Raw genomic sequence first — 11,094 nt, 5'->3', positions numbered from 1 at the left:
CACAAGAACTATGGCTGAACTTAAGTATCTTAACTGCAACTTAACTCCTCCACTTGGAAGTCAGAAGTGCATTTCTTATAACAGCTGCATCATGATCTATTCTAATTATCCCCTAACATTGCTCTGGGATGCATCTTATGGTAGCACGTCAAGATGAATCCTTCACTCCCACTTCATTCCACTGTCCTTCTCCTAGTCTTCAATTTTGTCTAAATAGCACCACCACATACCTTCAAGCCAATGTCTAGAAGTTATCCTTAACGCATATCCTTCTTTCATACCCCACAGCCATCCATTCGTCCTAAGGTCCTGAAGGCTCTCTGTCCAAAACACATGCCAAGTCGACTTCCTTCTCTCCATCTTCACTGCTCCACCTTGGTTCAAATTCATCTCTTATCTGAATTAAATTGACCGCTGACTGCTGTTTCCCTCCTTCATCCATTTCCAACTCTGCCTCCAGACTGGCCTTTTCAAGACATCTTCCTACTTAAACTTTTCCAATAATTTCTCTTTAATCTCAGGATAAAATCCAACCTTTGAACATAACCTACAAGGTCCTAAATGATATGGTCATTTCCTACTCTTCCTCCTTGGCTTTGTCCTTCCTCCCCATCTCTTGCTAGATTAAAGCCTCAGCAGTCTCTCCTCTGTTCCTTGAACTCCCAAGCTTCTTCCTGGTGCAGGGCTTTGGCACTGGTTCCCTCTGCTGGGCACCTTCTCCCCTCAGACATTCGTATGTGTAGCTTCTTGCCATCATCTGGCTTTCAACTCAAACCCGACCTCCTCTGAGAAGTCTTTCTTGACAAAGCCCCAGCCAGCACCTTTTAAAATCAGGACCCTGGTGTATTTTCTACACGATATTTAATATTGAAATTATTTTATTTGTCTACTATTTTTCACCTCCTTGCAGCAGAATGTGAGCTCCCTGGAAGCAAGGCTCTGGTTCACCACCATCTTCCTCGTGTTTAGGACACACCTGGCTCACGGCAACCACTCATAAGCACCTCCCGAAGATGCTGAGGAATGAACTGCAATTTTCAATATCTGTAATTTATCAGAAAAAGTAAACATTTTCCTGTGGAAAATTTCAATGGAAAGGAATATAGTTATCCAGATTCAATGTAATCATTTCTTGATGAGCTTGAGATCTGCAATTAGTACTCAATATGAATTCAAAAAGGTAGAGCAGCGACAGAGTTGATCCTAGCTTCTGAAAATCAATTGAGTACAAAGTTTTAAGAAATCGTTGCTTAGGAATATACAATTAAGCGAATTAACCCCAGCTACATTAAAAAGATTTATGGCCTTTGGTGTATCTGCCATTACTTTATTTGAGTTAGGAAGGAATTTATTGCCTTTAAATACCCAGCATTAGTGACAGAAAAGGTGAAACAGCCCATGGGTCATCTCAAGTTTTATCTACTATTTCTCTTTGAAAATATACACTTCCACTGAGTCCTTATTCCCTTGAATATATTAAAGAGTAGAATCCTCTGAAAGACACATAATTTTAGAGCTCTCTACCTTCTATGGCATTCCCAAAGAAGATCAAAAAAGCATACTATAGTGTCTACCCTACAACAGTGCCTACTGCTGATCTAAAGGCCTGCTCTGTACTGGGTAGTATGGGCTTTGGCTCACAACAGGAATCGGATAAAATATCTTCTGAAGATAGAGCATCTTTCCCCACTTGCCACATACCCACATCTCTCCACAGCCCCAAGGCCTCCCCTGCCCACCCCGGACCACAGTGGCAGCTCCCATCTCCAGCTCTCCCGAGTCTGCCTGTCGGAAGAGTTCCGTACTCTTCACTGGGCCAAACAACCAGGCACTCTGCATAATGAACAAAACATTTACTGTCTCATAACGTACCTGACATCAGGGCCACCAGAGGGCCGTGAAACAAGCACAGGTGTGCACGGGTGCGTGTTATCTCAGGGCACCTGGAAGAAGGGACAAAAGGCAGGGCTGAAGTCAAGCCAGCTGAGTTCGCCAAGCCAGGTTCTCATGGGGCTGCATATGCCCGGCTGAGGCACCCTTTCTCATCCAAATACACATGTGCCATGTGGATTAAGGCTGGGAAAAAAAAAAAGATTCCTCAACTCTCCTAAGACCTGCAAAACAAGAAGGTGGTCTCTCCTCTCAGACCAATCTGATTCTTTTCACTGAAGAGGAATGGAAACTGAAGGATATCAGAGGTCAGAGACTGGCCCAAAGGGTTTTCATGATCCCTTCATTCCCACACCAAGGCAGCTAATGCCCGCACTGCTTCCAGCCCTCTGCCTGAAGGGGGTCTGGATGGCGCTCTGTATTTAATTGACAGGTGACGACCAAGGCAGCAGTCTTTTCCATCTGAATGTCTTCACTCTGGTGGGACATCCTCCAAAGCGAGGAGGTTCTCAGAGCCTTTCAACTTGCTCTGGGGCAGAAATTATGGGCCTGAGTTAATAGTTAATCACAATTCTCTTAACTCAATTGGTTCAATGAAGGACAATTATTTTCTAGTCTTACTTTTCTAGTAGAAAACGGAAAGCTCATATCGTATACCAACTATACTTCAATAAGAAAAAAAGTGAAAAAAATAAAGGAAAATGGAAAGCTAAGTCATACAATTTGTAAACCAAGAGAGGATTCCCCCCCCCCAGAAAATTTGCAGAAATTACCTATTCTCCCTATTTATCATAACAGATAGCTTATCTGTTGGGAAAGAGACTCAGAACTATTTGGAGAACCTTGGTTAAAAATAATCAACAACTGGGCATATATCCAGAAGAACTAAAAGGAGCGTACACCTAAGTTCACACAACATTATTCACAACAGCCAAAAGGTGGAAGCAGCGTCCATCAACAGGTGGATGGATAAACAAAATGTCATCTACAGATACAGTGGAATATTGTTCAGCCTTTAAAAGGAAGGAAATTCTGACACCTCAGGCTACAATGTGGATGAACCTTGAAGACATCATGGTAAGTGAAATATTCCCATTGCAAAAGACAAATATTGTATGCTTTTACTCATATGAGGTCCCTAGAGGAGTCAAATTCGCAGACAGAAAGTAGAGAAGTGATTGGGAGAGGAAAGATAGGGAGTTGTTGTTTAATGGGTACGGAGTTTCATTTTGGCTACATGAAAACTTTTGGCAACTGGATGCACAGTGTTGTCACTGTACTTGAAGCAGCTGGATTGTATACTTAAAAGGCTTTAAGAAGGTAAATTTTATGTTATGTGTATTTTGGCACAATTTAAAAAAACAATCAGCAATAATTACAATTCATTAATTTCATCCTTTTCCTTTAATAAAAATCTCCACATATTAATGTCAGATGGTCTTCAACCCATAAACATATTTTCCTGGGAGTTTTCCATCAAACCTCTCTAATCTGTAATCCTTTTCCATTTATATCAAATACATTTATCTGAATTCAATTTAACACAGAGTAGACTCACTTGGATTAAAATAATAAGGTGTTTGATTTTTTTGACACAATATTTGTATTTTCTGACTTTAAAAAAAGTATTGCTTACCAGAAACTCTGTATGTATGTTTTCACCATAATCCATGTCCTTGGTTCTCTGATCACACAGAGAAAACACTGTGGTTCAGCGTCTGAGCTTCCAGAGCAGATCATCCACTTAGTAACTGGGAGACGCTGGGCAAGCTCTTTAGGCTCTCTGTGCTTCAATTTCTTGATCTGTAAAATAACAAACATAGCTGTACCGACCTCTCTGGTAACGCTGGATGATACGTGTGGCACGTTGCGGCTTTCCCATATCGCTCAACTTAAGATTGAATTTAAGAGTTACTGAACTCCTACTGATGTTGTTATAGCAAATATGGGTCCTAAGACCCTCCCTCCCCTGTGGCTTCCTGGACCAGTTCTACTGGAGCCTCACTCTCCCTTCTCTGCCTCAGCAGAAAGAGTGGAGACCTGCCGTTCCACAGCTTCTCCTCAACAAACTCATCACTCCGTGGGCACCCAGGGCTCAGCTGCACTCCAGCAGAATCCTCTGCTGCTGCCGCCTGACACATAATGAACGATCAAAAGATGTCTGCTAGGGGCTTCCCCGGTGGCGCAGTGGTTGAGAGTCCGCCTGCCGATGCGGGGGACGCGGGTTCGTGCCCCGGTCCGGGAAGATCCCACATGCCGCGGAGCGGCTGGGCCCGTGAGCCATGGCCGCTGAGCCTGCGCATCCGGAGCCTGTGCTCCGCAACGGGAAAGGCCACAACAGTGAGAGGCCCGCCTACCGCAAAAAAAAAAAAAGATGTCTGCTGGGACTTCCCCAGCAGTCTAGTGGTTAAGACTACGCGCTTCCACTTCATGGGGCGCAGGTCCCATCCCTGGTCAGGGAACTAAGATCCTGCATGCTGCACAGCATGGCAAAAAGAAAAAAAACAAAAATGTCTGCTGAAGGAGGGAATGAATGAATGAATCAACCAGTCAATTTTCCAGCCTTGCTAAATGCTACCAATAAGTTAATGAAGCAGGTGACCATGGCAGATGAACGGCAGATCCTTCCTTTTAGGTCAATAATGTTAATAAACACTTTGTCTCAACTTCCTGTGATTGACAGCAACACTAATGGGTTAATTCCATCTGGGCTGGGTACCTGTGGAGTCTCTGTAAAGCACACAATGATATTCATGAAGGCTGCCTGCAGTTTTAATTGGGCTGAAAATGCTGGGTGGTAGGGAATGTGCACCATATTTCTTTCCCATGAAATCCCACAGATGCTTAGAACGAAAAGAGTTATTCAAGATAATAATCATATTGTAATAAAGTATTACAGTGGCTGGGTTGGCCTTGTGAATTTTCTACAATGAATCCGCTTACTTCAAATTGTTCAGCGGGATCAAAGACACTGTTGAAGAAGGAGAATCAATGGTCCTACTCTAATCAGCAGAGATCTAATAGCCTAGCTGAGAACCCAAGATATGGCATCACCAAGGGCAGCACTGCCCAATGCAGTACTGGGCAGTGAGGGACGGGCAGCCCAAAGCAGGCGCATCAGAAACAGAAAATCCAAGGGGCCAAATGCAAGAGACCAAACAGAATGACGCAATGTAAAATAAAACCAACAGGAAGCAGCCATTACAACCTTCCTCCACGAGGCAAGTGTGAGCACTTCTAAAACGAAAATAAAGATAAACTGTCAGCAGAAAAAGGGAAACTATAAGAAAGGGCCAAATGGAAATTTTAGAACTGAAAAACAGAATGTCTGAAAGAAACAAGGCACTTGGGAGGCGCAAGAGCAGAATGGAGATGACAGAAAAAGTTCCCTGAACTTGAAGATGGATCCATAGGAATGATCCAATCTGAAGAACAGACAGAAAAAGGGCTGAAACATAAACAGTCACAGGGACCTGTGGGACAACACCCATATCACTGGAGTCCCTAAGAAGAGGAGAAAGATGTGACAGTCAAAATATTTGAAGAAATAATGACTAAAAACTCCTCAAATTTAGTGAAAGACATAAATTTTGAGATTCAAGAAGTTCAGTGAGCCCCAAACAAGGTAAACTCAAAAAAATAAATAAACCCATGCATATACACATCAAAATTAAACTGCTAAAAACCAAAGATAAGGTCTTGAAAGCAGCCATAGCAAAATGATACATTATGTGTAGGGGGATAATAATCAAATACCACAGATGCTAGAGAATACAAAGGATTCCTTGTCAGAATTCATAAAAGCGGTGGAGTGAAATCTTTAAAGGGCTGAAAGAAATACCAACGCAGAATTCTATATGCAGTGAAAACATCCTTCAGGGGTGAAGGTAAAATAAGGGTATTCTCAGGTGAAGGAAAACAAAAGAATTCACTGCGGGTATGTTTGCTCTAAGAGAAATTGCTAAAGGAAGTTTCCGCTGGAGGAAGATGTTCCCAGAGGGAAACTTGGAACTTCAGGAATGAAGGAAGCACAATAAAAATGATAAATGTCTGGTTAAGTGATATTTTTCTCTTTTTAAGTTCTCTAAAATATGTATGAAGGCTGAAAGCAACAATTTAACATTGTCTGGGAAGCTGTCAGTGTATGTAAATACGATACATGTGACACCGTAAGATAAAGGGGGAGGGTAAAGAGACCTATGTGGTTGCAAGCCTTCTAGGTTTTTCCTGAAGCTGTAAAAAAAAAAAAATTAACTCTAGCTAGACTGTAAAAACTTAGACCTGTGTATTATAATCCCTAGAGCAACCACTAAAAAAACACAAAGGGATACAGCCAAAAAACTAACTGATATATTAAAATAGAATACTAAAAAAATACTCAAAGGAAGGCAGAAAGGGGGAACAGAAGAAGGAAAAGTGGAGGAAACAAACAGAAAATCACAAAATGGTGGGACTAATTCAACTACATGGATAAACACATTACATCACACCATTTCAAAAACAAAGGTGGTGAGATTGGATTTAAACCAAAGAAACCTATATACTGTCTACAAGAAACCGACTTTAAATATGATGATATATTGGGTTGACCAAAAAGTTCTTTCGGGTTTTCCCATAAGCTGTTACAGAAAAACCCGAACAAACTTTTTGGCCAATCCAATACATACATTAAAAGTTTGGAAACAGATAAACCACATAAATCCCAAAGAAAAGAAAGCTGTATTGTCTATATTAATATCAAATAAATTATGCTTCATATCAAGGAAAATTATTTATCAGAGATTAAAAGGGACAATACATAATGATAGAACAGTCAATTCATCAAGAAGACATACAATCATCAATTTGTATGCACCTAACAACAGATCATGAAGCCGAAACTGATAGAACTGAATGGAGAAATAGGTAAATTCACAATTGTACTTGGAAACATCAACATCCCTCTCTCAGAAATCTTCAAAACAAGCGGACAGAAAATCAGTAGGTGACATTTAGAGAATACCCATCGGACCGTGATAGAATACCCATTCTTTTCTAAGGTACGTGGAAACGTCACCAAGATAGACCATATGCTCTCAACGTATGGTTTGCTAAACAAACTTGAGCAAATCTAAAGGAACTGAATTCATACAAACTCTGTTCTTGGACCATAAGGGAATTAAACTCCAAGGCACATGTTCTTCACTGGCTCCCAGAGCTGCCTGCGTTGACCATCAGTTGCCTATGGAAGTAATTTGCTTGATAATTCACCCTTTACTGGCTGCCTCTGCTCTCCTGTCTTACTTTCCTACCTCACACCAATGTTTCCTGGGATCATTTCCCAAACAAACTCCTTTCTTGGGGTCTGCTTCTAGGAGAACCCAAGCTCTGACTACTGCATAGACAGTTAATTCTTGTTATTCATGGAAGTTAGATTCTCCAAAGTCAATGTAGTTAGTGAATACTGAATTAGCAGATACCGACCCATGGCTCCTAGGAAAAACACCGGGCCAGGTTCCTGTGAGCCTCTGGTCAAAACATTTTCATCAACTGGTCAACACAGAACCTTGTTTGATATGTATTTTTGTTTAAAGACATCTTATTTAATATATATTGTTGATTCATTAGGATCAAACTCATGCCAGCAGCACTGTAGCTCATGCCTGAATGATGTATTTTCCCCGTAAGGCATGTCACAGCCTTCTTGCTCTTAGGGACACTGGACAGCACTTCGCACTAGACTTGGGGACCATTTAAACAGCAGAATCACCCCCAGCACCACCACTACCAACAACAAAAAACAAAAATGTGGAAAACATTATACTAAATAGACCGCAAAAAGGACATGTATTTACAGTGTGGGATAGAACAAGAAGGCAGAGGTCTCCTTGATCAGTCTCAGCTGGGAACACGCGTGCAGGGAGACTCAAGTCTGTACGTGTCTGCAAATAACAGAGGAAGCCCAGGGGGTACTGATTTTGAGGTTACGAATAAATTTTCACAAGTTAGGTGAATTCTCAAATACAGAATCTGAGAATAGTGAGGATGGACTGTGTCTTTTCAATCTTTTTTTAAAGTCTTAAAGTGGTGATTTATGAATAGAACTTTAAACTTTCTTATACAGAAAGGAGAGTCTGGGTCACCTTTGCTGGTCAGCAAGGATGCCCTCTGTTCCACCAAACAGGGATGCTCTCTTTCAAAACCCTGGAACCAACGTATACTATATAACACTGTGCTGAATACAGAGCTTATGGTTTTTTTGTGGCTCTTTTCAGCTGACTTTTTATTGTGGCCATTGTTCTTGTTCTTTTCTATGCATTTGGACAGGTTATAAGTTAAGCTTTGGTGTAAACATGAAGAACTGGGGGGACCCTGGAAAAAAACCTGCCATTTCTTACACAATAATATCTATCAGTTCCAATCATTCTCAGACGGGGATGCCTGAGGGAGATTTCTTTGCCAGTTGAAAAGTAATCCTAGAGCCCAAGGCTGGTTTAATGTTTGCACAAACACCCCCCAAAAGTGGATAAAACCAGCCTTGGGTGAATGAACACATCCCACAGGTGATGAGAACTACAGCAGGGGTAGAACAGTGGGTCAAATGTTGACTTCTGAAATGTCTTTCTTCTCTAAATCACAACTATTGGGACTAGGAAAGAACACTCAAATGCATATAAGATTCCAGAAGACTACCATTAATATCTCTGACATGAACATACAAGGCTGTGTAGGAAGATGACACAAAGCCTAACTAGGAGAAAAAAAAAAGAGCATTAATTTGGAAAAGAAAGCATCATAGCAGCATAGGTTTAACTGATCTCAAGCAATGTCATTGCAGGAAACAGTAGCGATACAGAACACAGAACGTGACTAACGATCTTTAACGACTAACGGAAGACATAACATATTTTCCCCCCAGAAATTTATAGAGTTAATAATACCATAGTTTCCTTGGTACCACTTTTTCTAGTTTGTTTTACTGCAGGAACCTAGCAATAGTCAAATTCTTTCTCCGTGAGCTACCACTCACTGAAAAAGAAATATTTCAAAGCACAAAAACACTGATGTTAATTCCTTCTGACAACTTAATAAAAAGGTAGCAATTTACTCACAACATATTATCAAACATGGAAAAATATGGCGGAGATAAGAACTTTTAACACACATTCACAGGGTATTTTGTGTCATGGAGTGTGTCAGGAGAAGGGCAGTGGGGTTTACCGTAAGGGTAGGAGACTTCCCCGGGTGTCCCTTGGGTGAGTAATAAGACAAATGACTCACCACACACATAACATAGTGACAACTACTTTGAGAAAGAGAAGCCTGAGAAGATCACCGGAGATCTCCTGTGAAATCACAGAAGGAGGGGACCCTCCACACCCAGTGGAGGGTCAGGGGAGACTTCCTAGGTAAGATAGTGCCTGGAATGAGAGAACATGCAAATACAGAGAGAGAAACTGAGCATCCCAAGTTCACCGGAAACGAAAAGGTTCAAGTGTGGGGCTGGTGAGAGATAAACGGGGCCGTAGGCTAGGGCCAAGTCTTGAGGACCGTATACATCAGGCTAAGAAGTTTGGATTTGTTCGGAGGCGAAGGGGTCCCACTGTGAGATTTTCAGCCAAGCGGGGGATGATTAGGGGAGAATTATGAGTATCGTGTCAGGTTTACAAGGTAGGGAGATCAGTCAGGAAGCAGGAAGAGAGTGGATTGCAGATGCAGGGCTGAGATCAGCAAAACCGGTCAGTGGCTGTTATAGGAAGCCAGTAATCTAAGCAACAGTAACCCAAACATGATAAGTGCCTGAGGTAAGACAGTGGTAGGGGAAAAGGGCGGGAAGTGAAAAAATACTTAGGAGTCAGGATCACCAGGACATAGCAATCAACAGAAGTGATGTGTCAGTGAGACAGAGGGAGCCCGGGTGCTTCCGGCTCCCGGTCTGCATGGTTAACTAAACAACGATGTCAGAATGTCCCTCGTGACTGAGCACGACAGGCTTTTCACACATCATTATAACAGCACCTGATGGTTTAAAGATCGGAAATTAAAATAATACTACGACTGCAGGAGTGTCAAACATGGTAGGTTCTACTCTGTAATGTTAAAAAGTAAACATTTAGCTCCAACACTGAGCAAAACACTGTGCCCCTAAGACTCATTACAGCCGCGGACAGCTCCTCCCGGGGAACCTGCGGCCACGAGGGGGTATCCGGGATTCTCTGCATGCACAACAGGATCAACTCCCCTCCTAGGCAGACGCCTCCCCTGCAATCAATACTCTAAGATCTAACCAGATGGGACGTCCCCCTCCCAAAGCCTTCATAAGCACTGGGGGAACCTGCTCATATTACAGGATGGTTACAGCTTTAGGTGAGGTCTTGGCTGGGCTTCCGCGTTTCTCTTTTTTTTTCTTTTTATCTTTTTTTTTTGCGGTACGCGGGCCTCTCACTGTTGTGGCCTCTCCCATTGCAGAGCACAGGCTCCGGATGCACAGGCTCTGCGGCCATGGCTCACGTTTTTACACTGACTCTATAAACCAGTGTTTCAAATTCTTTTTTATCATCCTGCTGGTTCCCTAATTAATGGGTTAGGTAAATCTTTGACACATGCTCCTATATTTTTAAAATGATACTTTGACAAAAACAGCAAATTTCCCATACCCCACTTTTCTGTGTAAAATATAGTAGGCATAAGCCTGAGAAGACTTCACTTGTCTTACGAAAAGTCTCACCATCCAAATATGCTTACCAGTAAGGAATTTTTTTTTAATTAATATTTCTGTGAGCGGTGTTTCACCTTCCGGAGCCCAGTGAGTCTTCCAGTATCTCAATCTCTTCTCAGGCATTTCCATTACCTCCGAGGGTTACTTAAGTCAGCCTGAGAGAGGGTCTCAGGTCTTTGAGAGGCTCAGCTCAGCCTACCAACCATCACCTTGTAACATCTGGAGAAAGGGTTCAGAATAAGTCCAAACTGTTCTACACGGCCTTCAGTCTTGCCCCCCACCTATGATGAAGCACAAATAATAAAATTGCTTGGGACTTTGACCACTTGCAAGTCTCAGGTCCTCGGGGAAGTCACCTAATTAATCTTCGCGGCCCTCATGTTACACATTAGCAAAAGAGGGCGACAGCATATTCCCTGCAGGGCTGCTCAGAGGATAACAACGAGCCTGGCTCACTCTAGCTGGTCCGCAGGTGTCAACTCCCTTCATCTAAAAATTGGAATTTT

The sequence above is a fragment of the Delphinapterus leucas genome, chromosome 10 (genome assembly GCF_059928025.1).
Source record: "Delphinapterus leucas isolate spDelLeu-1000000601 "Yukka" chromosome 10, BTC_Dleu_Yukka2, whole genome shotgun sequence".
In the NCBI taxonomy this organism is placed as follows: domain Eukaryota; kingdom Metazoa; phylum Chordata; class Mammalia; order Artiodactyla; family Monodontidae; genus Delphinapterus; species Delphinapterus leucas.
Note: the sequence above shows the minus strand (reverse complement) of the source record.